Source organism: Fulmarus glacialis, unplaced genomic scaffold (genome assembly GCF_000690835.1).
Source record: "Fulmarus glacialis isolate BGI_N327 unplaced genomic scaffold, ASM69083v1 scaffold7173, whole genome shotgun sequence".
Classification (NCBI taxonomy): Eukaryota; Metazoa; Chordata; class Aves; order Procellariiformes; family Procellariidae; genus Fulmarus; species Fulmarus glacialis.
This window is the reverse complement of record NW_009201031.1, coordinates 103,213-126,900: the sequence shown is the minus strand read 5'-3', so window position 1 is coordinate 126,900 and position 23,688 is coordinate 103,213. Positions and strand designations below refer to the sequence as shown.

At 37.9% G+C, this 23,688-nt stretch overlaps 1 protein-coding gene across 1 annotated transcript in view; it reads left to right on the top strand.

Moving 5' to 3' along the window:
- The first annotated feature begins 444 nt into the window (after nt 1-444).
- The window catches only part of LOC104073855 (aryl hydrocarbon receptor-like), a 57,599-nt gene continuing 34,355 nt past the window's right edge, over nt 445-23,688 (top strand). Inside the window, 1 exon segment of the mRNA XM_009573786.1 lies at nt 445-626. The gene's annotated coding sequence lies outside the window, so the exon portion shown is untranslated.

Sequence of the window (23,688 nt, the reverse complement as noted above, 5' to 3'; positions counted from 1 at the left end):
TAAGGACACCTGTGAAAAATTGCAATTGAAGTGAAAAAGTGTACTATCAAATGCACTTGCACATGTACAAATATTACTAGAAGTTATTGAATTATTTGTAATATGAACAATTGGAAGAATTCAAGTGACATTTGAGTGAAAGTGTAGGAAGCTTTTTATAAAAAACGCTGAATCTCAAAGGTTTCAAATGTTCATTACGTGTTCAAATAGCCATTGTAGCTCTAACTGCTTCGTTTAACAGTGTGTGTGTTGGAGGGGGGGCGTTAAACCATCTTAGACGAATTTTTTTTTTTCCCAGTGGGAAACAGAAATAACTTGGGAAAAACATTTTGCTTGTTAAAGTTTAAAAAAGAATTTGTAACGTTAGGTTTGGCAAATATTTACCTTCATTTTGGGAAGGAACTTACATTTATATTGTGTTTGGTTTTTCTTCCACAGAGTAAAGCCATCCCCAGCTGAAGGAGTCAAGTCCAATCCATCCAAGAGACACAGGGACCGCCTGAATGCAGAGTTGGACCGCTTGGCTAGCCTTCTGCCTTTCCCTCAAGATGTTATCGCCAAACTGGATAAGCTGTCTGTGCTTAGGCTTAGCGTCAGTTACCTGAGAGCCAAAAGTTTTTTTGATGGTAAGGGTTGGGAATTTATTTGGTTTTGGACTGCTTGTAAAATTCTGTTCATACTGTATGTTGATTTCGGCTGTTTAAGTACTTAAAACTGCTAATTTATCTGTATTTTAATGGAACATCCAGTTGTGTAGGTATATACAACGTAACTGTATAAAGTAAGCTTTCCAGTTTCTTGAAAACCAAATGTAACTACTTACATTTCACTTAAATCACCAGTCTTTCAATGCTTTGCATTTGGAAGTAATGTTGCCCTTAATGAGTCTTCCACTCCTTTTCCTTAAACTTGCAATGATACTGAAGAGATTTCTTTTTTCCGCCTCTGCAAATCGCCTTCATAAAACCATTACTGTTCAAAACATGTCATATGAGTTCCCATCGGCTGTATGTTTTGCTTAATGATGCATCAAAAATGACTTTGTTTTGATATAAAGTAATTGCTAGTGCCCCTTCCTATAGTTTATGGCAAAGGTGACTTGTAAAAAAAAAAAAATAGAGGCAAAGTCTTTCTTGTGTTCAAGCCCTGATTAATGCAGGGCATGAGGCATTAAGACGATGGCTAAGGTTCTCCAGTTGCGTGGGCAGGTTTTCCCTGGCCCCAGCCCTGGCAAGGGTAATACAGCAGCGCTCGGAGCAGTAGTCAGGCCAGAAGCATGTGTTCTCTTACACTGTCTCAGAGCTGGCCACGGAGTCCTACCCCTCTCCTCCACTGCCCGAGTTGTTCTGTAGGCTGAGATGCGATGTCTGGCTTCATGCCAGTTTCTTCAAAGGCTGAAATAGTCTGGTCCTTTTTCAGTGCTGGAGTAAAGCAGGGAGCTCGTGTTTAAATAATTGCCCTTTTTTTATCAGTCAGTGAAGTTTTACAATATTATACTGAAGATGGAATTGTATTGATCAGCTGTAGCTGAGGAATCTTGCTTGCAATGGAGTTGATATTAAATTGAAAGTGGGTTGGTGTTTTTTTTTTTTTTACGAAGTTTTCTGGACATTAAAATAACCTCTGTCCTCATCAGTTTGAGATGTAGTTTTTCAGCGTCTTGATAGTGACTCCATACTATGGATGAAAGGACTGAAGAAACCTAACTGCCTAAGATAGTTCCACTTTTTCCTGCAGGAATACAGAACATTTATTTTCATTTGTTGTGTCTAGTGGCTTCAATTTACTAATGCTTGTAAACTTATATCCCGTGTTTTATTGCTTGAAGAATATATGCAAGTGTTTTGATTTCTGTGCTTGTTCAGGACAATTCTTAGTATGGAATCTACTCAAGGCTAGAGTTGGTCAAATATTTCTAGCAGTGTTTTTTCAAATGAAAATATTTGCTCTCACGAAATGAAAGAGTTCTCTTGGCACATCAGTTTCATCAAAGTCTTTGTGAGACGTTATCTCAGGTTGACTGCCATAAAAATGATTTGGCTTGTCTGTGCCCTCTTGGTGAGTTGAAAAGGAAGTTCTAGTCTCAATGAATTTTTTTTTTTTAAATTATGTATTCTGAAACAAATACAAGATTGCAAGTTTTTTGCCTTACTTGGGATGGAGTGATAATAGCAAATCTCAATTTTTCATGCAATGGAAGTGCTTGATTTTTATTTCCCTGCCCTGACAATTTGCACTTGACGCTCCTGGAATAAAGGGGTTTAAGGCTATGATTTCTGTATAGGAAAAAAATTCATGGCTTTAGCCGTAAAGAGACAGCCAGAATCACTTCACACCAAAATTTACATCAGTTGCTTGTGTCTAATTTGAAGACGAAGGTAGCTTTCAGCTGTTTAGAGTGGTGGTGAATTAGATGTGGCAGGGAAGTTACATTTGCATTTCAGGTTGCAATTTAACTACTGTGGATCCTGAATTGAAGCAAACTTAACTTGTGTTTTCAACTCAGTAGCATACTATTGGGATGATATCCACATCAGACAAACATAATGCAGCTAATGCTACCATACTGGACCACAGCTGTAGAATATAGGGTATTTAGTTGTGTTATAATGAATTAAGTAGCAGAATTTTGATTTGCCTCATAGGAGGCAAATAGGAGGCCTTCAAGCAACAAGTGCGTGCGTGTACTAGATGCATTACAGCAGAATGTTTTTTCTGACAGTCTCCATAAAATAAAAATGCCTGGGAAATGTGAAAAGATAAATAATTTGACGTTGCTTATCTTGTGCAAGACATTTTGAACAGTGTAAAATGAAGCAAGTTTAATTTATACCTTCAGATAGAATAGCTTCAGTAGAAGCTGTGTTAGCCTTTTTTAGCAGGAAAAGGTTTTTTGCTACTTCTTTTCAGGCCTTTGAACTGTAGGACTACAAATCAGGTTAGTAATCAGTATCTATCTGAAGGTGTTTAAAGGCTAACATCAATGACTAAAGTGAAGATAAACAAGAGTAACCAATCTATGACTATGACAGATCCAGTATTGAAAACAGATCTTTTATACTATTTTAATGTACTTAAATAACATGGAATCTATTTCAGTTGAAACTTACCCTCCAAAAGAGAAATTATGCTTTGAAGTACAGAATTAACAAAAATACCCTGAAAACGCCTACGTTAGAGTTTCACGATCTGTCTATGCCGTGCTTCTCACAGAACTGCTTTTCTGAAGGAATGTTTTGTGTAGTTAAATATATGAGGAAAGCCCTATAGAATAAATCTGACAAATGCAAGAGCGAGCACTGATTGTCACCTTGAGTGCCTAGGCTGAGCCAACAGGTCCACTTTATTAACGCAGCATACTGAAGTAAAGGGAAACGCTAAATGAATAACAGGATGCAAATGGGGGGGTGTGTAAATTCCTGCGGAAAGTAAAATATAAACGCGTAATCATATGATCTTGCTTGAAAGGAAACCCAAGTTTTTGCTGTAACAATAGATATTTTTTCAAAGAAAACACTTGCATTTTTCCAAGTTTAAATAATCCAGAGTGAATGTCTGTTTTCTGAAGGCGGAAGTCTGGGGAGTGGGGGGAAGAACTGTTTTGTGAAAGGCATCTCAAGAAGTTACATCAATTTGAATAAATGTACCTCACTTAGACATCTACAAGGTTTTTCTTGTTACTTTAAAAGCTAAGTGTGTGTATATTAAAAAAAACCAAACCAAAACAAAAAACAAACAAACAAAAAACCCCAAACCCAAATCCAAACAAAAAAGCATCTTCCCCTGCCCCTGGTCGTTAAGATGGTACAGAATTGTTTCCAGAGCAAAAGACAGTTTTTCCATAGTGTTGACTGAAACTGGTAGACTTCTGCATGCTTGCCATATTTCAGGTTGTAGGAAATAGGTATACCTTTTTTCCTCCTCTTCCACAACCTCAAAACATCTTACTTTCTTCTGTTGGTGATTGTATTCCGTTAAGGTGTTGCTTTTGATTGTTGTAGTTTGTTAGTGAAGTTCGTGTGCTGCTAAGTGATCCTTCTGTATCACTACCCTTTAGATACACTAGTTCTGTGTCGTGAGGTCAGTCTCAGGTCCACATGGTGTCAGAAGGCTTTCTGTATCCCCGTGTCAAGCACTCTGGCATGCTCTTATATGTACGAATTTGACCTTGTAGTCAAGAAGGAAATTTCAGTAGTGGCTTAAAATAATGTGACTCAAGTCTGTTTCTTTATAAAGTCAAAGTTCTTGCGTGGTGAGTCAAAGCTAAGAAGTGATTTAAGGTGGTGTCTCTTCTCAGCTGTGTGGTGCTATCTGCCTGTACTGAAGTGGATTAGCAGTCCTCAAAGTCAAGCAGGTTAGCTTAAATCACTGCTGGAGTATTTGTTTTGTGCGTGTAAGATACTTTCTGAAAATGGCTTAAGGCAAGCTTTTTTATTTTTTAAGAAACTAGGATAAACCAGGCAGGTGTCTGCTGACAGCCAGTGAAGAAAGACTTTATATGTTGTCCTGGTATTGTTTCACTCTGTTTTGATGCTAAGCACCCATGCATGTGTGCATTCAGTGGTGAAAAATATAAAGTGGAATATGGGACAACAGCTCTTTGTGTGGGTGCAGGTTAGTGTGAGTTCAGCATCTGGAGCACAACTGGACAATCATTTAGGCATAGCCTATGTTCCCCACGCATACTAAAGGAAAAAGCCCTTTTGCCTCTAGCTTTGGTCATTATATGATGAATCGATAATCATTTAGATACTGCAGTAAGGAAGAACATTTATAATGAGTCTTCTTGGGGTTTTCGTGAAGCAGTTAGATTAAAGGGATGAAAGTAGAGTTTGTATGATTGATGACTTTTTTTTCATGTTAGGGGAATGATTTTTATTTTTAAAGGTATACTGAGAATTAAGGAGAGGCTTGCAGAATCTAAAATGAAGTAGCTGTGCTATGTGTGTATCAATACATTAGAAACAAAATTTAACATGTTGCTTATTAATTATCTTTTCATCCATTTCACTAAGAATTCCTGTGGTTTAAAGTATGTGTTTTTTTCCCTCTTGCTTATTGGACAGTATTCTGCAATTACAGAAGAAAGTTTCTGCTCAAAATTAGTTTAGAATTGGTTTCTTATGTTGTATGCAAGTGATTCTGGCAAGCACAGCAATAACAAAATAATTAAGAATTTTTTCCAGTAAGTTTGCATTGCCTAATTTTACTTTGTAATATAATTAACACGCATTCCTTGGCATAACATAGCTTAAATTTGCAGTGCACCCATTGTCATCACATAAAATGCATTCTTTGATATAATGTATTTTTCCTGTGATGCCCGCTGTTCTATCATACTGTATATTGGAGAGAACAGACTGCATGTGGTTCCTGCTCTGGAGAGTATAGCTTAAGATAAGACGTACAGATGGGAAAGACAGGCAAGGTGGGGACAATGTATTTATTCTGTCACATCGAGAAGGGCTGCAACATATCTACAGTCTAGCGGGTATAGATAGCCTTTCTGCCAAGTGTTAGGTGGTGGTCTGAAACAGAAATCTGGAAGTAGAAAACAACTGATTAAAACTCAACCTGTTAAGGCCAGGATAATACAGCAGATCTGGCCTGACTTGCTTTTATTTCGGGCTGTTACTATATTTACCTGCCTTGTTTGTCTAATGCAGCTTTCCTCATGTATTTTTGAAAGTGTGACTTCCCTTTCATGTCGCCCTCTCTGCCTGCTCCGCCTGCTGCACACACAGACGCTCCCGACTCCCACGTCAGGAAAAGCGAAAGCCCTCCAGGGCAGAGCAGTGGAGTCAGGCTGCACTCACTGCTTTCAAGCGTTTAAGTTGATGCCATATAGGAATTTACTGTTGCCAGCAGCTTCTGGTGGGCTTGACTAGTCTTATTTGATTCATGACTCCGTCTTGAGCCAATTTTGTACTCCCAAGGTAGAAAACACCCCATGATTTGAGAGAGATTGTTTGTGGGTTTTGCAGAACACCATCCGATTTTGATGTGAAGAAGTTAAATGGAGAATCCACCACAACTCGTGGTGATTCTTCTAGCAGATATGTCATGCTGTTAAAATATTATTCAGATTTAAATTTGCTTGGTTTCCAGCCTTGGAAGTTATGTCATTCTCTGTCTGATTAGCTTTTCTGTGTTTGGTACATGCATATGAATTCATTTTTGGATGAGCTGCTTTGAATCTTCTCTGAGAGTTGGAGGGAAAAAAAAATAATTGGGGAAAAAACCCCAAATAAACCAACTATGTTTCCTTTTCTACTGTCTTCCCCCCTGGCCCGAATCCAAAATTATTACAAAATGTGAACCTCGGAATTGTATGGTTATTTCAGTGTCAGACTAGCGTACTGTTAGAGTTATTTCCTAATCCATGCTTGTTCTTCCACACTGCTGTACTTGTTCCTCCCCCCCCCCCAATCCCCCGAGGTTCATACTGAGCATTTGTGGCTGTCTGGTACAGGCTATTTTAGCCTGTATTTTACATAACAGGACATAAGTAGGGATTTAGGCTTTGAAGTCCTAAATTCTGATCCTCAAAAATGATTAGAGCCATGTAGCTGTGACATCATCTTAAATCTCAAAATGTATGTGTTTTCACTGTTACATGCTCATTCTTAGTTTGCTCAGAAAGTTCTTATTTTTAGGAGTGCTGTGTCACAAGGCACGTCATGCAGCTAGGCAGCCCTATACCCCTACGGATTGATACGCAATTGACATTTAATATACCCCAAACCTAACATCTAAAATTGAAAATTCTGTTTATATCACAAAGAAAGAGCTTAATATGTCAATAGATCTGTAGGATAAAGAGGAGAAACTGGGTACAAATACTGATAGTTAATGTATTCTTTGGATTTTCTTTTCCTGTTGCACTGTAGTATTTCAGTGATCAATGTTAATCATTGTTAGAACTCCCTTTGCAAGGAAGAGAAACAAAAGGTTATCTCTTCTTCTCTGCCCTATATGTAATATTTAATCAAAGGCATATGGAAAGTCAGTGTAGGAGCCTCTTATGTTCCACAAAGCTGTTGTAAAATTTCTTGAAAACCCTGTCCCTGTATGCAGAGCATTTGTCTTTTCTCTATAGCCCTTGTCCATAGGGAGATTAGTTTTAAGCATACTGTCCTGGGCTTTGCTCTGGGTACCTGTTGCAGTGAATATTCTCTCGTTTGCAACACCAGAGCCTAAAATATGATTATCCTATGCTAACCATATAAGTGTTCTGGAGATTGACATTGTTAGGGTTAGTATGCCATTCAAACCCAGAACAGGTAGCAAGATAAAAAGCCTGGCCTCAGGAAGTACCACGGCTTCTCTGACACTGTGTATTCCAAATCTTGTAATCTTTGTTAATGTTTTTGTTACTATACTGTAGCACCTAAAGATAATGAGATTTGGAGCTTTTTGTTTGTGTTATACAAACCACAGTAACTATTGATCCCTTCTCCAAAGACAGTTTGAGTGGAGAAGTATAATTAGAGGTAGCACCAGCTTCTCAACATCTGTCTTCCATGGGCTTTGTGAGTCATCCATTTGAATTTGTACAAGTATAGTTTGCTTGACTACGACCTTAAAAATATGTCCTGGTAATTTAAGCCTTCAGTATGAATGCACTTTAAAAATGTGTACAAGTAATCTATTAATACTGGAATAGGTTTTAATGCCGTGTGTGCCTTTATGACTCGGTGGTTTTCCTCCTGTGCGTGCTTGTTGATAGGAGAAATGCCCTAGCTATTCCTGTTTGACTTTATCTATATTCTGATAAGGAAATAAGCCTTGCTTGTATGATTGAGCTCTGTAGATGTTTACAGTTCTAGCCAGTTATAACACTGTTTATTTTTCCTGAGTAAGCAAAAACTTTAGCTCTGTTAAAACAGTTTCTGCTCCATGCATGCTTTGATAGAGCACTAACTAGTTAAAGAATGATTGCTTTGTGAATCGTTTTGGAAATCTAGCTAGATAACTAGAAGCTAATTCTAGTTACTAGAGCTCGGTTGTTGTAATGGATTAATTTATAATTTCTTTTTAAGAGAATCTGAAAAAGGTAAAAGAAATAACCAATTTCAAAAGTGCTCCTCAGAGTTTCAGATGACGTATTGATAAATGTCTCCTGGGAAAAGCCTCCTGGGAGTTCCTGCACCTCAGTGCAGTGACGGATTGTCCAAGCTGTATGTTTTAACAAGGCATTATGTTAATGATAAAACTTACCATAGTTATTCTAGAAGTCTAAATGAAGTAAACTGTAAGAACTAGAATAGAGTTATCTGAAACTGCCTTAAGAAAATGTAGGTTTGCTGTTTGCCAGCTGTGAACATTAAAGGGGACATACAAATAGGAATTAGTCGCCCTCAGTGGTGCATGCTAAACTCTGTTTTTAATTGAACAAAGAGATACTCATTTTTTTCCACTGAATAATTGCCTCTTGAAATTCAACCCATGTGCCTTTTGAATTGCTCAGTACCGCACACTTTATGCGTGGCATCATATAACATCTAATAAGCTGAAAGACATACATACTTGGCCCCTCAAGACAAATTCTAACTGATTGCATAAAGTAGGAATTTACTGGAGCAAGTCCATGGCCTGGCTGGTCAAATATTCTGACTCCCCCATCAGACTCCATTGTCACATCTTCAGCAGTACAATTCCTGTGGGCCAGCACAAGACACTAGCTTTTTGTGCTAAGTATTCAATTTCAGTGAATTCATTTTTGCCTCTTGGTGTCTACATCAGAGTTCAAACTGAAGGATGATGTCTTTCTGTTAGTGATTTTTTTTCGATGTGCCACATAAATATTTTGCATGTTTGGAGGAAAAGATAAGGGTAGCCCCTAGTCTCCTCCTTGCTTATACCATTTTGTTGTTTGGTGTACTTTTATCAGACAATGACAAGAGACGTGCTTAGAACAAACAATCCCAGTCTTTCCTTCTTGTCCTTACAACTGCTCTTAATTTTGCTTTGATACACTCGTGCTCTGTATGGTGCTATATGTACTATCTTACCAGAGACCAGGCTGTTGATTTGATCACATTAAAGGATGTTGAAATGCATCTGGTGTCATACAGTACACTGATACTGAAGGCTTTTGTTATATGCTTTCTTGACCTATTTAATGGGAACCTTTGTAGACAGGTGGAGCCGAATAGATATAATTTTGTGGTTTGTAGCTGATCCTTCAGAAGGATAGCAATGCAAATATGAATTCCTAGTCAGTATGCTAATCGGGTGGCATAAATGCTAATGAGTTATACCTAGTGATGTGGGAGGAAAAAGAGTTGCCCCTCTCCATGCACCCCATTTGGAGGTAGAATGCAAGGCTATGTTCTCCTGCAGGAGGGGTTTGAGCCCTGTAGCTGTAAGAGTTTTTAGGAATGTATCAGCCTGTGTATTTCTGAAGCGTTCCCCTTTCCTCTGCTCGTCTCAAGCTGTATTAGCTGACTGCGATCCTTCTGCTGGAACACTTGCAATTACTTACCTTCAGTGTTAGGGGCGTCAGCTACCCTGAATCCCTCAGTGTTTCTAGTAACACGGATATACTACTCTGAAATGGCTACTGCCTTAGTTAAGTGAAGTTCTTCCTCAGCTTTTACCCTGTGAGAATACTAGTCTTATTCATCTGTAGACTATAGGCAAATCATGCCTGACAAACCTGACTGCCTTTTATGAAGGATGCCTGGTTTTGTGGACAGTGGGAGAGCGGTGGATATTGTTTCCTTTGACTTTAACAAGGTCTTCAGTGTTGACTCTCATTGGTTTTGTATCACCAAGCTGGTGAGTTAGTGTCTCTCCAGAGCATCCCTTCAGTTCTGTCCCAAGCGTTTTTTTACAATTGAGGTATAACTGTGTCAACTTCAGCGGCAACCTGTGAAGTGCAGGGCGTGACTAGCGGTTTCTGCAAAGGAAGGACTCATCTTTCAGACTGAGGACATGCATGTGGCTTTAGCAGGATATGTCCATGGGCCTTGACAGCAAAATAAGCTGGGAGTAAGTCCCAGGCTGGAAAGGAAGCAACCTTCCAAAAGCCCACATGACACCCTTGCCATGCTTCAATCATTGCAGAAAGTCTTCTGTTAAATCGCTGAAAAGTTTTGAGTTGGCATAAAAAGACATTTCTTTTGGTGGAATATATGGGTTTTTTCCTCAGTTTAAGTAAGAGAGACTTCTGTTAGAAAGTGCTTATTCATTAATACCCTTATATAGTAGGGGTTGGACTTGAGTAGTCTTTTAAAGAAACCTTCCAAACCCATCTCCATACCCTTTTAACATAATAGTGGCAAAACTCAACATTGCATTTTACTAGTAGTTAAACTGTCCTGTTTCATGCGTGGAATGTAATTGACTATTTCCTTTTTTCAGTTAAAATCGTAGTGAAATTCCCCAGGTAAAATTTCTATGAAGTTGCCATCGAGCCATCAGTTGGGTGAAGCCAAAGTTAAGGCATTGTTTCAGTAGGAAAAAAAAAAAAAAAAATACGGATTTGAGTTAATCGTTGAGTACCAGGTCCAAGTGTGAGTGGGATGAGTTCCTCACTGAAACTGATAGGTAAGAAAATAACTGTGAACTGTAAAGGGAATTTAAAAATCACTTTATATTCCTAGGCTTTATAATAAAAAATTACTATTGATGTATAAAACTGAGAGAACAGTTATTTTTATAAGATTTTTCTTTTTAGTGAAGAGCTTAACCATTTGTTTCAGAATTAGTGATTTAATTTAAAAAAAGGTATGGTATTAACTATCATTTTCTACTTGGTATTAACCTGTCTTTTCTCCAAATCAAAAGCATAACAAATGGATGATGATTTTTAAACAGTATGTAATGTCTGATTAGCTTTATGCATATAAACTTTGCGTTGTTCTAACTTACGGAAAAATTAAGTTCCAGGAAAAGAGAACTCTGGTTTAGGAACCAAAGGTTCAAAAAAACAAAAACAGGGTAGGTAGGTACCTCTGTGCATCTAGGCTCAACTTCCCATAGATCTCATTCCACAAGGAAGTAAATCACTTCACTTTCTTTTTTGACTTTTCGTGCTTCACCTCAAAAAATTTAGCAAGCTTTTTTCTCTCCTTTTTGTGGCTAAAGCAGTGTCATGTTAATAGGTCTGATGGTAAGTTACAGTTTACAATGATGCACCTCTCGCTGACTTTTTTCTGTAGAAGCAAGGAAGATGTACCCAGACAAGCAATCGAATGGGAAATACCTCAGAAGAAATGTGGGTGTGCCAGGATATGGTTTTGATGATTCAGCAGGTGACTGTTGTCTCTGTGATAGTTATGGAACAAGAGTTCACTGCCTCTAAGTCTTGAAACCACAAGCAGTATATGGTTTGGTATGTGGTTGTTAAGCTTCAAAGCCCAAGTGAGAGTTGACAAATTTGAACAACTGCGTGTTTCCTGAGATTTACTTTTCTGTTTTAAAGCAAATGATAAAAGCAAAAGTAAAGTTATATTCCCTAGGTGTGTTAAAACAAAAACAGACAAAAAAAAAAACCCTAAAAACAAACAAAAAACCCAACCTGAACTAAAATTCTGGCATCAGGTGGCTAGGTACAACTGGCTAGCTGTACAAGCACTGCATAGTAATCGCTGTACTGCTGCATTAGAGCTATGTCATGTACAGTCGTTCTTCAGGGTTGGTTTTTCTCAACTCCAGGCTCTACTTTAAGTTGAAGAGAACTACCACAGATTTATTAGAAGCTCAGAAATTCTCAGACAGCATATAGATACTATTGACCCTCTCGGACAAAGACATAATAGTTTATTCCTGATCCTACACTTCATGGTCCTGTAACCTTCTGCTTACTTTCTGCTCTCAAAAATGGCTGCCTGCCTTTCAACTCCCATATAAATCTCGTTCTGTCTCCCTTTTACATTCTCCCAATCTGGGAGCCTGATGGGGGTACTCTGAGCAAGAAGCACACACACGCTTGTAGGCTTTAAGGGAATGAGCTTTTATTGCATAGTGATTGCGACAGCTTCTGACTCTTTTTTTTCTTTTCTTTTTTTCCTCTTCCTTTTTCTTCCCCTCCCCATGCCCCCCACACCCCCCAGCTCAGGAGCGGTGGCTCCTAATGCCTACCGCACACATAAAATAACTTTGAAGTGTCTTGCATAGCACAGTTTGGGAACATCTGCTTTAGGTAGTGCAAGTGTTTGTGTGAACAAAGTCTTGAGTCTTCCAAATTCGATGACTGAACTCTCATTTTTGGAGGTAGGCACATGTTGACTTAGTGTGGTGTTTCTGGAGTGATTAATTAGCACTCTGTGAACTAAGTTCAGCATCGCTCAGTCACTTAAGGAATAAAAATACACAACTTGGTTGTTGGTTTTTCCTTCTACTTAAGAAAACATAGCAGTGTGTTAAGTACCACTTTGTGGCAACTGAAGATATGTCCCCCATTTAAGGGAGACTACTGCATAAACATTTAACATTCCACACTTAATAATACTGTTACTCTTTCTTTAAAAAGCAATATTAAAAAGGATAAGAACATACAAAAAAAAGAGTTCAGCTGTCCTGTGTAGCAGAGCTTGAGTTGGTTTGAATCTCTGTTGTGAGCAATTCAGTGGTGTATAATCTTTTTTCAGATCTTTAACAGGGGATTTTTTTTTTTTTTTTTTTTAAATTTTAATCTTTTAACGGTCTTAAGAGAAACACCAGTCTGTTTCAACAAATAGTTCAGGGCTTGCTGAGCTGGGTTGTAGGAATGGGTCAAAAGAAAGTATCCTGTGAAAGTTGAGGAAAATCTCACACACAGTCTGGTTAAACTTCAAGTTCTTGGGTTATGTGAATGTTTTAAAACAGGTTTTTATACCTTTATGATATATATGTTAGGCAAATCTAGTAAAATCTAATGTCTTTGTTCTATAAAGTGCTTTTAAAAACCAGTAAGTGTGTTTCTTCAATGTCATAACTCAAGCCATATATAAGAATGCCATAGCTGCTGTTAATGCTTTCAAAAGAAACGCTGCCTTTATGTGGGTGTGATATTGTGGGGAAAAGAATTCAATTACTCTGAAACTTACATTTTGCAAAGTATTTTGCTCTAAGCACGCAGCAGGCATTTTTGTATAAGCCAGTAGGGTTGGTTAACATCATCTGCCATGTAACTAACTTGATAAACTATCCCTCTTCTGATGTCTCACATGGAGGACTAGAATATTATGTAGGGTATTGAAAATGGAATTAATTCTACAGATGTGAAAAAAAAAAAAAACAATTCATTGCTTTTGGTCATAATTTTTCTGTAGTTGCTAATACAACTTTACTGTGTGGTAGCAGTACACTTTATAGACGGTAGCAGCTGTGACTTCAGGAGTGGGATTTAGCCAACAGTTTGTAGATTTGTCAGCATGGGGGGAGAAAACAGACAGTAAGAGGTCATTAAACTAGTGATGCTCATGCTAGTTTTCCATTTTAGTGGGTCTAGCACTAGAATGTTTCTTTTTTTTTTTTTTTTTTTTTTTTTCCCCCTCCAGACTTGTGACATTTCTGGTACCTCAAAAGTCAAGAGATCTCTGTCAAGAAATTTTTGAGGATAAACTGCTGATGTTAGGCGATTTGTATATTTGAACTGAATTAGGAAAAAAAAGTTTAGCAGAACACTGTCAACAGGCTTTGCAATTGCATTTAGTCTGATTTGTATATTTTGAAAATGTTTAAAACCAGCACTGAAATATTTAACTCGCTTCAGAATTCAAGAGCAAAATAGACATTTACGTCTTTCAAACTATATCAGAAGGTTACTAGGCAGTTTCAGGGCATGATAAGTTATGATGTTTCTGTTACAGTTTTAACATTTTTTGCATTAGTGATACAGAAAGAAACATGTTTTTAAAAAAAAAAAGTGGCAAATTGCCTGGACTTTTGAGTACTATGTTGTGCAAGGTGGTTTCCTTCTCAGACACAACTTCTGCTTGCTTAATTGAAAGTGCTTGTAGTAGTGGGAACAGGCTTAAAAAAAAAACCCCGATCTTGTTTTGCTGTACAGGCCAAGTAAAGGTTAACTTTTGTAAACAATAAAAGGCCTTGATTGTAAAGAAAAAAATACCTGTGAGAGCGGCCCTGTGTGTGCAAGCAGATCACTCTTCACTAAATGGATCTGAGCTGTCTGTTCATAAAATGTGATTTAGGGCATGTTCAGAATCAAAAATTGGGGCAAAATTTCAAGAAGTGATGAATGCATGAAATGGATCAGTTGTATGTTTGACCCCTTCAGCAAATGCTTTTTCAGTAAAATATAGACTGCAGGGGGGGGGTTTGGGGGGAAAAGGAATTGGAGCCAAGACTGGATAAAAGCAGAGGACACTTCTACAAATTCATTAGGATGCTTGGTCAGAGAATTAAATAAGACAGACACCTGGTAAAAGAGAGAGAAAGCTATAAAATCTGTTTATGCAAATGAGAAGTTTCAAAGCATAGTTAGACTCAGAAAGAAGAACATTTTACATTAAGCAATAAGAAAGCCTGGAAAAAGATGGAATGGTGGAATATTGTAATAACTATTATAAGCTATATAGGAAAAAATAATTCAAGTAAAGAGTTGGATTACTAATAATGTAAAAAATGTAGCGAGCCTTACAGTGCCTCTTCTAACTTAAGAGAAGAAAGTATTAGAGATACTAATGACAGAAGAGGAAGTCTCTGAGCAGGCAAACTTTTAAAAATAATATGACATCAGGCTCTACCTGTTATGTGTGCAAGAACACTGGAGGAATCTTACAAGCTTTTTTCTTGCAGGATTTGAATCCATCTAAATTAGACTAAAACAGAAGAATGTGACAAAACACTTGCACAAAATAGGGAAATATGGCTGTGCTTGAGAGGAACCTTAGCAAGTGTTTCTATTCTGCACCACCCAACTTCAAATGACTTTGCTGTCATTTTATATCACCTGCAACATCCATTCCAGTCTGTTTGTCTCAAGATGTGTTTCTGGTGCTACCATTTACTTACGTTTCCATTCATCAGTTCAAGTAGCAGTGCTGAGGAGCAGTTCACGTTGTGAAATGCATCTCGTCTCTGGAACAGTATGGCTCAAACGAGTCGTTACATCTATATACAAAGATACGTTTTCGGGAGGGGTATTACACTTTATAGATAGTGTCTCTCTCCATTAAAAGACAGAGTGAAAACTATCTGAAGTGCAAGAGTGGGGACAGATTATCTGATGTCTTTGTGCCTTCCTCTAACTGAGGTCTCATACCTGACTGTTAGTGACTAACCTGGTGATAAACAGCTAAGATTCTCCCTCATTTTTAGCCCTTCACCATATTTTCCTATTTTAAGCTCCTAAGTGTTCTAGGGAGGAATATAGCCATGTTCGGTTTTGCCTCTTCTCTCCCAGGAAGCCCATACGTAAATTACTTTATAATCTCTTGGAGAGGGCTTGTCTGATTAAGGGACATAAATGGAAATGAACAGGGAGGGAAGGCGATGTCAGGTGGAAGGGGGCAGATTCAAATGATGCGCGGTTAGATAGTTATAACTGTTCAGAAAACACTTCTGCTTTAAACACATCTCAGAGAAGATAGCCTTTGCAGAATCTTTCAGTGCTGTTCAAAGTTGTGTGCTGCTTGAAACTTTATGGGATCTTACCTGTGTGAAATCGTACAGGAAAATATCTGTCTCCCTTATGGTTTGGTAATGGCCCCCAAGCCTACAGTTTCTCTCTTTTGTAAAGTGGGTCATGTTCCTTTCAGGATGAGAAAAAAACATGGGAATTTACACTGTATATAAATATTTTCATACTTGAGGTATCTTTCAAGTATTCTGAAGATTCTTTGGCTGCATTAGCCAACCCCATACCCACAGCCATATTAAAGTAAATGTCAAATTAAAGCCATCTTAAATTAAATGGAAGGTACAAGAGACTTTGGAGGAATTGCCGTAATTTCTCTCTTTTTTTTTTTTTTCTTTTTTTCTTTAGCAAGCTACAGCAGCGAGAACACAGCTATATTTCAGAGGTTTTCAGATTTTCTAACTCAGGGTTTCATGGTGGCACTGTCTGCACAGCTACGTGATTCTTTCAGGTATCCTTCTAGGGCTCCATAATCTTTCCCTGGAGGGAATTCCTGTCTTTATATAGGTGTCTACTGACTTTATATGTCATGACCAGATTTTCTCCTTTCTGTTCACCTTCTCTGATGGAAGAACCCAGTAGGTGCTGTTAAGACCCTTCTTGGCATCAAGAATTTGAACTCCACATTTGAGGGACTTCTAAAATGCAAATCATGCCATTAAATGCTCATAGACATACTTCAGACCTATAGATATGTGGAAGGTTCTCTGGGAAGATACGTAGTCAATATTATTGCTTTCAGTGTTACCACCATGATATGACATAAGAGGATTTCATCTCCCTTAATTAGAAACTTAATGCTTTACAGAGGGTGTAGCTCATTTGGCAGCATCTGTGAGATGTCTACGGAATTAGTTCTGTATTTTAATAGCTTTATATTTTTGTTTGTGACTTCATCATTACAATGAGTAGGAACCAAAGCACTAAAACATTTCACTAAATGCTACTTTTTGTCAAATGTGTAGTGAGGTGGGGGTTGGTCTCTTCTCCCAAGTAACTAGCGATAGGACGAGAGGAAATGGCCTCAAGCTGCGCCAAGGGAGGCTTAGACTGGACATTAGGAAAAATTTCTTTTCATCTTTTGCATGTACTTCTCTGAAAATAAATGTTGCTGTCTCCTTTCTGAATGTGATAATGGACTGCGTGTTTCTTGAATTTAAAGGTGAATCATCACCCCATTAAATGCTCTGTATAAGAAAGTTACGTGCATAAGACAAATGGAGCTAAGAGATGTAAATAACAAATAATTTTATAAAAGCTGATTATTTTTGTATTTTTATGCCATGCAACAATGAAAGTTGTAATCAGCTCTGATACCCAAATTTGATTATTAGTTTTATGAGCAGAATGAATTGTTTATAGCAGAAGCTTTTGCTGTTTTGCTTGCAGAGTAGGTTGCTTCCAGGGAACAGTTTGGATGTCAACTATTTTGTCACTTGAATTTATTCTGCAAAGCTGGCAGCTATATATTTCTGTATGCATAGTTGGTGTAATAGTGCTAAATGTTTGGAATGAAATAGTAGATTTTTTTGGCACTAGGACCTAAGGATGGAAATGCCATTTGGTACATAAAAGCAGAAAGTTGTAAATTACTACAATACTAGCTAGACTAAACACCCATAGTTCCTTTCTTAAGAAATACATTACTGAACTCCGTCTAGTTTATTTATAATTTGCTCTTAAATTATGCCAGTTATGTTTGAGGAGAGAGGCAGGTATCGGTAGTTTTCACAGCCTTCCATGCATGAAGAGCAGGAAAACAAATCTGATACTATAGACACTGCTTTTTTAATAACTTATTTTGTTGCTAAAGCTAGAAGTAGGCTAGGAAAGTTCTTAGCAATATGATAATTTTTTGTCTGCCCTAGAAAGCCAGACTGTCCTGAGAAGGAATGTCTGGCAATTTTGTGTCTGTCTTTTATGAGACTGAACAAGATCAGTTCCATCTCAGAGGTTCTGGATATGCTTTGTGCAAAACAGACCACGTCTATCCCACCTGCTATTTTAGCTTTGTACAGGTCGGTACCTTCCTCTGCTCACACATTAGTATAGTCATCACCAGTAATATGCCTTTTTAATTCCCTTTTGCACTTGAACTTTTGTGTTTAAACATACCTGAGAGACCAGTCAGAAGTCATGCTTTTAGCAGAGTGAAATTTTTTTTTTTTTTTTTGCTGACTGAGTAGTTGATACACATATATACCACAAAACTGGAGACAGTACAGGCTCATTTCACGTTTCCTAAATTGGTAAAATAACATAAATCACTAAATTTTCTAGCAGCCTTGCACAGCCTAGTTGTTTTAATTGAATACGTTTGGGTCAGAGAGAGTTAAGAGCTGTTTACGGAATTTAGGGAAAATATAGTAGTGGTCATCTTCTGCTCTCTTTGATGATAAATGTAATGTTAGAGTCAGCGACATTTAATATTTGGCCATCTCATTTGCAAATAGCATTTAATGTATGCAAAGGGAGCTTACAAAATTGGGAGGTTGCAGCTGATGTTATTAAGTATGTTCTATTAAACTTCATTCAGGCTTCTGGCTTGCATTAGCAGTTGAGCTCTGCAGCAATGGCTGAAGCTGGGTGGCTGTGAACGTTGAGTTGCAGCAGTCTACTACTCACCGTATTAAGGAAGTGCTATTGTCTTTGTTTTACATGAGCACTATATGCAAATATCTCCCCTGCGAAAGCTACCCAAGTTGTAGAGCTAGTAATGTCCACTTTCAGACGGGAAAGCAAGCTGGGGGTAGTGTTTAATGGCTGTCTTACCTTCACAAATCAAACCTTTCTGTTTTTTGAACTGTTGCATTTGTTTCCATCTTATTAGTTGTGTTTTGCTATAAGAATGAGGATCATTCAACTTTATACTCATTTGGAATGCAGGTATCTGAAACTGAACTGCAGAATTAATAAGCTATATCCAAAATTTGTTTGTAAGTGCTATCAAACTCTTCTAAGAAGTTTTCATCTCTGTTGGAGAAATAGAAACGTTCTTCTATTTCCTTTTATAAACTTATGTGATGTATTAAATGTAAAGGTAAAATTAATTCCTTAAATTATGATTGGCACTTTTGTTACAGAAATGGCGATGTGCAAGGCAGTAAGGGAGATGCATATAGCTTTTGCCAAAAATTCTGATGTTGCTGTTCCTTCTTTTGTACTGTAAGGTCAGGGCGATAGGACAAAGCTGTGCCCAGAATCAGTCGGTACTCATTTCTACGAAACACTTCATAGCAGCAGTATATTTGAAAAAAAAAATATTATCAGAATATGATGTAGTTTACAGCCACTAATTAAAAGAGTCTTGATGAGTTCAGAATCCTCCTGCACAAAGGCCTGGGATGCAGGAAGGAAGTGGGGTTCCTATCAGTAACAGTCACCATGTGAATCCCGGGGAGAGCTCTGTGTCGTCTTGTAATCTGTCCACTGTGTGTTTCCCTCATTAACATGTTAAAATTAATAATAGTTTCTGTTTTACCAAAGCTAATCTTTAATTAGATGGATTAATTTTAGAACTAAAGAAAATGTCTTAAATTATAAATATGGGAGTAAAACTTAGTTTCTATTAAAAGATTAAACAGAGATGGTGAATAGCTGCAACTGCACTGGACTGTTTTATATAAAAATATATCTTGTCATTAATGACAGTTGTCAAAGGAATATATTTATAAATGTTGTTGTTAATAATTCAGAAGGCCTAGTAAAGCAGGTGGAGTCAATTGAGTGAAATTGTCAACAGAGTATTTCAAAGTATTTTTGCACAATTTTCTGTCATATTTTAAACTGTTAAGCTAAATGCATATATTCTGGAATTACGTGGGTTTTTTCTAGTGAACAGAAATAGTTAATATAAATCTTTTTAAGTAAGAATCAATTGTGCAAAGATAACTTGACGCACATTTTGAGGAGGAGCTGCTCAACTACCAGAAGTGCTTTTGCTTTTCTTCCTGGCTAAATCCCAAATATTTGAAGCATATGGAACAATTTAGCAGAAAATACATAATTATCAAACAGATCTGTCTTTGCCACCTTGAACATTATTTCTTGTGGCAGGGTAAGTGAAACCTCATGTTTAGATTTTATTTCATTTGATCTTCTGCTGTATTGGCAGAGGATTAAAAAAAAAAATGACAGATGGCACCATTAAAATATGAGTTGATTTGTGCTTACTCTAATATGAATCTGAATATACTTGATAAAGGCATGGCACAAACTTCTAACTGAAATTTTGAAGCAAAGAAACCAAAGTACATTTATCTTGGTAAGAACCTGAACAATCTATGTAACTGTAAAAACAAGTTTAATATCATGCAGGTGTTCACAAGCAAATGTATGCACATTATTATATTCATTATAAATAAGCTGCCATCAAATTTTGGCTCTAAGCTTGGGTCTGTTTTTCTTTTCTATGTGGAGGCCAAAATCAGTGAAAGCTAATTCTCCATTGCAGTGTCCACTCTAGGGGCAGATGTCCTTGCTGGTGATGTAGCCTTATCTATAAAAAACACTTTTTACATTGTAAGAAATGCGCTGTCAAGATTAATTCAGTATGCTCCCTGTTAAATGACTTCTGATTTCTCTTAATTAACTTACTTGATCTAAAGTCCTATCAAAACTGAGTTTTCTGGACTAGCTTATGCATTTCCCATGAAGCATTCATCCCATAAAAGAGCAGAATGGCCCTTTCAGTGGGGACCAGATCAGGGACTGGTCTTGTCCTTTGTGGTCAGTTCCCCAGCTCGGAACCTCCTTTCTGATTTCAACTTTCAGGCTTGGGAGACTTTTTTATTCTTTTCTGTATGATAGAAAATTTTCAACAGGAAGAGTAGGTATTACCTGTACCCCCAGCTTTAAGACTTACTTCTACTGCAGTGGAAAAAAGGAATGGGAACCACCTGTAGCAGATTGGGGAATGAAACCTGGGTTTAGCGTATCCTGATAGTATAAAAAAGGGTGTTCTGGTTTTGGCTGGGATAGAGTTAATTTTCTTCCTAGGAGTTGGTATAGTGCTGTGTTTGGATTTAGTATGAGAATAATGTTGGTAACACACTGATGTTTTAGTTGTTGCTAAGTAGTGTTTACATAGTCAAGGACTTTTCAGCTTCCCATGCCCTGCCAGGTGCACAAGAAGCTGGGAAGGAGCATAGCCAGGACAGCTGACCCAACTGGGCAATGGGGTATTCCATACCATATGACATCATGCTCAGCATATAAGGTTGGGGGAAGAAGAAGGAAGGGGGGGTCATTTGGAATGGTAGTGTTTGTCTTCCCAAAAAACCGTTATGCATGATGGAGCCCTGCTTTCCTGGAGATGGCTGAACACCTGCCTGCCAATGGGAAGTAGGGAATGAATTCCTTGTTTTGCTTTGCTTGCGTGCGTGGCTTTTGCTTTCCCTATTAAACTGTCTTTATCTCAACCCAAGAGTTTTATCCCTTTTACCCTTCTGATTCTCTCCCCCATCCCACCACGGGGGGAGTGAGCGAGCGGCTGTGTGGTGCTTAGTAGCTGGCTGGGGTCAAACCATGACAAAGGGCTATGTAATTTTCTCCAGACATATAAAAGAATCAGTGGCTACCTGCTCTCAGAAGAACCTGTATTTATGAGATATGGGGAGAGTCAGGAGAACACCTAGTTTCTGGACCACGCCTGGGGTCAGGGTGAAGTGGGTACCAATCCATTCTTTCCCATCCAAAGGGAGGTATGGCAGCTATACATGGTGGGGCTTACGGTGAAACTTAGCAAACTGAAGTACGTATGGTATTTAGATTGATTCTAAATAGTATATTGGGTATAGAACCCCAAATTTCACGTATCAGGTCCTTTCTATGGATCTGGCCTTCTGGAGTTGAGTCGTACAGTACTCTGGCCTATAGCCATATCAATCTTTTACAATTGTCCATGTTAAAACAGTATTTCCTATTATGTAACTGTTTTCGGAAGTCTGGGAGCCAGACAGTAACTGTTCAAACCACCTACTAAAATGTTAAGAATGTTTTTCACTTCAGTAGCTACAGTTAATAAATACCAATGAAAAGTGTTTTATAAACTTGCAGTTGTTCTTGTTTCGGCTTTTCTGATGGGACTTAAATACAGAGATGGGGAGGACTGTTCATTAAGTTGGACTAGCTATCTTTTGTTTCTTCCTTCTGAAGATTTTGGTGGAGTCTCCTGAAGCAGTCTTGGAGATAGTATTGGATGGTCTGTTCCATAACGCATGGTTACTCCATTTATCAAATTCAGTTTAAACCAACTGAGATTCTCTAGAGGATCTGAGAGAGAGATGTCATTCAGTTTGTAAAATCAAGTTAGGGTCTTACAAATATAATTGGAACAGGTGCAAGAAGGCCTAGAGAGTGTATATTACAGAGGTGACTCTGAGTTTGTCATGTTTAGCATGGCAAAATGAAGGCTAGGGGTTATGATTGCTCTTTATGAATATACCAGGTAGGGTAACACTGAGAAGGGAGAAGAGCTCTTGAAGTTAATGGGTGGTGCTGTCACAGGAGGACATAGGAATAAGCTAGAGATGATAAAATGTGCACTGGAGATTTTAAGGTTTCTAGTAGCAAAATAAGCCTTACTAGAATTTCAGAAAACAAGAGGAGGGACTAAGTATTCTTAAGATTTAGCTTGATATTTACTGTGGTGATGTGGTGCCTCTCAAGTCTTAAATTCTTACAGCAGTTACTGACTGAAAATGTTGCTTTGTCTCCTTTAAGACGTTGCACCTTCCAGCTTAGCTTTCTAATGGCATTTCAGCTGCAGTGAAGGTTGAATATGCTTCAAAAAGCATTTCGAGAGGAAATGGTAATTACTTACGTACAGCCTTTCACATGTCAAAGTTTCTTTAGAAATAAGAATACATGGAATTCCCAAACAAGAAAGGAATGTGTGTGAAACAAAGAGTCAGTGAAATGGGCTGTTCTTTCTGTGCATCTAGCAAAGTCTCATATTTTCTGTAAAACTGTGGAACAAAGTTATGTGGAAATGGATGGAAATCCATTTTAAATTGTGGCATAGAATTGTCAGTTCCAGAGATACAAGGTACTGCAACAACATGTCGTGGGTACCTTATCAGCTCCATGGCCAGGTAATGTCACAACTCTAGAAAGGTCCCTTGTGCTGTCAGATTCTCACAATAAGTTGTATGACTAAATAGTTTGAAAACAAACAAACAAACAAAAACCCCCACAATACAAACAGAAAACAAACAAAAAACCCCCAAATCCTCAAAACCTCTCAGCCCCTTCCCACCCCCAAAAAACCTCTGCAAGTCCACACAAGTCGCATAGTTCTTCTAAAGAGTGAAACTGCAACAAGAAACTGAAATCTTGTATTAGAAGTCTGAGATGCTATCGCTCATCTTTTCGTTTTGTGTGGTTGCCCTCCAGGGCAATTTCTCAAGGCAGGGGCTTTGTTTATGTGTATCGGTGGGTCAATTAAGTGGTGATGCTTAATGAATACTGTTTGAGTATCTATCTTGATTTCTGTGGTAGTTTATTAATAGTAGAATGGAAGTCTTGAAAATATTGAGACAATTTTTTGTAGTTTTTGGTTTACTGAAAAGTTTGTGCTATGAAAGGGATGTATCATTTCTGTGTTTAGAATTATTGGGAATAGAGGCTTAACTGGACTGATTATTTAAATCATAAGTAAAACTCCGTAGATTAAATTTTGAATCCTAAAAATGTAAAATATGTTAAAATATTTTTAGGGCAAGAAAAAAAGGTTCTGTCTGTGAGAACTGGTAGATGTGCCTGGTAACGCACTTATCAAACTAGCATTTTGCTTTATCTTTACTGTGGCTGTCTTCAGCATACATTTCCCATTCAACTTGAGCAGTTACCTTTCCAAAAGACTAGTAAATGAGTTGTCCTCACTGTAATGTATCTAAGCTATATTTTAGTATTTAGTATAAAATCCTCAAATGTTAGAATTAATGGAATAAGCTTTGCAAAACTTACACCCATGGTTTGTCCGTGATTTTTACCAGAACACTTCTGTCTGAAAACAGAGGTATTCACAGGTTCCCTTGTGGACGGACTAGAACAGGCCCTCTGTGAAATGCATCCCTGTGGGGGAGAGCAGATGG